Consider the following 2982-nt stretch of genomic DNA (forward strand, 5'->3'; position numbering starts at 1 on the left):
AGATTTAATTAAGAACATTAAAAAAATTAAAATTTAATATAAAATTTTGAGACAACCAAATTTTATTTTTTAAAATTTAAAGGGTCTAAATTATAATTAAATTTTAGGGGTCATAGCCCTATTGACTGTGCTTATGTTCCTCCACAACATGTCATCACGTCGTTAATAATTTAGTCATATATTTAGAACGAAAATCAAAATTCAGTATTATGATTGAAAAATTGAAAATTCAATAATATAAATAATACAACATCTGAAATTCGATGATATTTGATATATTTTACTGATTTTTTTAATAAATAAAGTAGTTTATCTTGAAATTAAATAGAGTGAAAGCAATAGAGTTTTCCTTTGTTGTCCAACCACGTTAGCAATATTGTTCCACATGTTTAAATCTAGAGCAGAATATTTTACGGAGACGTGTATCATTAAAATAAGGAACACGCGTACATCATAACTATACATATGACCCTTTATCAGCTGATTGATTTAAGCATACTGGACTTCACTTAAAAAAAAAAAAGATTGAAGCATGATAGCAGTACCTATATGTTCCTTGTCGAAATGTGGGCCATCAATGGATTCTTCATCACTACCGTAAAGTTCTGCATCTCTTCCAAGCTGATCTCATCTCCACCCACAGCCTTCCATTCGAATCTCCATATCAAATTCGCCACAAAATACTCCAGATGTAAAAGGGCCAACCCAAACCCAGGACAGATCCTTCTCCCAGCACAAAAGGCATCATCTTCATCTCCCTACTCCCTGTGATATCAAACACTTCCCCGTCTCTCTCAAGAACCTCTCTGGTTTAAACGCCATGGATCATCCCACACCATTGGATCCCACCCGATATCTGCCACCATGAAGTTGATCGTTCCATCTTTGGGGACAAGATAATCCCCAAGTAGAGTGTCTTCTTTCACACGATGGGGAAGCACAAAGTGGCCCGGTGGGTGCCTCCTCAGCCCTTCCAAGATCACTGCTTTCAGATAAGGCATCTTTTGCAATCATCCTCTTTGATTTCCTCTCATTTCCCACAACCCCTTCGATTTCGAGCAACATCTTGTGTTGAATATAAGGGTATTTCACCAAATTTGCCATGATCCAGTGTAAGCGGTGGAGGTTGTATCAGTGCCGGCATTAAGGAATTCAGAGGCTAAACTGACGATTTCCCCTTCGTTAAGCTTCCTTTTCTCTTTCCGGTAACTCCAAATCCAGCAATGTATCAACATATGCCAAAACATAATCATCATCACTTTCCTTGTTGCTCAGTTTCTCCTCTTTAACTTCGTTTCTTGCTCGTATTAATGGAATCAGCACATCTTCTTGTTCTTTGCGTTGCTGAAGAAACTCCTGCCATCGCTTGCGAAGCAGAACTTTGGTAACCCTAGGCCAGAAGTTGAGCACACTGAATCTTCCAAAACTCACCAGTCCCCTTCGTAAAACATCCTCGATCTTCCTGATCTGCTCTTTACCAAGCTTGTCGCCGAAGCACATCAAGACCAGCAAACAAAACATGGAGTATTGAAAATGAGTCAGAACCTGAACCGGTTCTCCCGTTTTAGCCTTAGACTGTAACTCGTCAAAAAGAATGTCCAAAACCCATTTACGAGCATGGGAATACGATTTGATACGCGAAGGATGGAGGATTTCCGACGTCAGGTTCCGCCGTAAAACCCGCCAGGTTGTTCCGTATCGTGCGGAGCTGATGTTGTGTTGGTTGCTCGAAGTGATTTTGCCGGTGGGAAGAGCTTCGGGGCGGTCGGAAAACAGTGCCCCGCTTTGGACTAAAGCCTGGTGAGCAAGGGAACGATCAAAGACGAAGATGGAGGGACGGGAACCAATGTAGAGAGTAACCATGGAACCGTGCTTTTTGCGGAGGTTGCGGAGAATTGACTCGAGTTGGATGGGAGATTTGGTGAGCCATAAGATGTTGCCGATGATGGGGAAAGTGGAAGGGCCTGGAGGTAGAGGGTGTGTGCGCCTTTTGGAAGGGGTGAAGAGGTTGAAGATGGCTTTGAAGATGAGAGAAATTGAGATGGTGAGAAGGATTAAGAACCAAACCTCCATTGAAGTAGAGTGAGAGACATGATAAAGGATAAAGCAAAGTAGACTTTTATATGGAAATCTGATCTTCCATCATTGTTTATTGTGTGGTAAAGAAGAAAGAAGACTTGCATTTGCCTTTAAATGCTGGAAAGATATTTTCCCAAAGCGATAACGACAAATCAATTCTGCCATAAAATGAATTAAATTTCACTTTGCAATAAAACCATCTAGAACTACATTTTACGATTTTGAGCGAAGAACGTGCAAAATATTTTACCCACTATAAATTAAATATTTTCTTTAATCATCTTTTTTAATATTTTAAATTAAAAAAAAGATATTATGAGATTTCTTTTTAATTTAAATATTAAATACATAATGAGTTGCAATTCACGAATATATTTAATATGATTCTGTGTTAATTATTTATTTTTGATTTTATTTGGATACTTATTAACAATCGAATTTTTTTAAGGTGGTATTAATTGATTATTTTCGATTTTATTCGAATACTAATTAATAGCTCGAATATATTTTTCCAATTCGTCTCCCTTGTGAAACACTATAAATACCGTGCTAACCTACTAGGTTAAACACAGTTCAAAAACACTTATTTTTCTCTATTGTTTTCGATGATAGTCTCTAGCGAGATTTGGTTCGTGTTCTCACAAGTGCTACTATGTGCTGATTATATCGTTGTTGTATCTTGGGAGACAAACGACCAAGATATCTAGAGCACTAAGGAGTGGCAAAAAAATATGTCTTAAGAAAACTGTGTAGTTACAGGCCTCAACAATATTCAAAATCAATAATTTGTTATTATTCGGGTTCTTTACTCGTAATTGTTCCTTCTACATTATTAAAAAAATTCGATTAGTTTTATTTTATTTTATTTTTGTCTCGGATTGCATAACAATCTTAAGACAAGTC

General features: G+C 37.3%; 1 pseudogene; it reads right to left on the reverse strand.

Moving 5' to 3' along the window:
• Positions 1–396: 396 nt before the first annotated feature.
• On the reverse strand, positions 397–2155 carry LOC120195148 (annotated as a pseudogene).
• Between the last annotated feature and the right edge of the window lie 827 nt (positions 2156–2982).

This window comes from Hibiscus syriacus, unplaced genomic scaffold (genome assembly GCF_006381635.1).
Source record: "Hibiscus syriacus cultivar Baekdansim isolate YM2019G1 unplaced genomic scaffold, ASM638163v2 tig00117007_pilon, whole genome shotgun sequence".
NCBI classification, from domain to species: Eukaryota; Viridiplantae; Streptophyta; class Magnoliopsida; order Malvales; family Malvaceae; genus Hibiscus; species Hibiscus syriacus.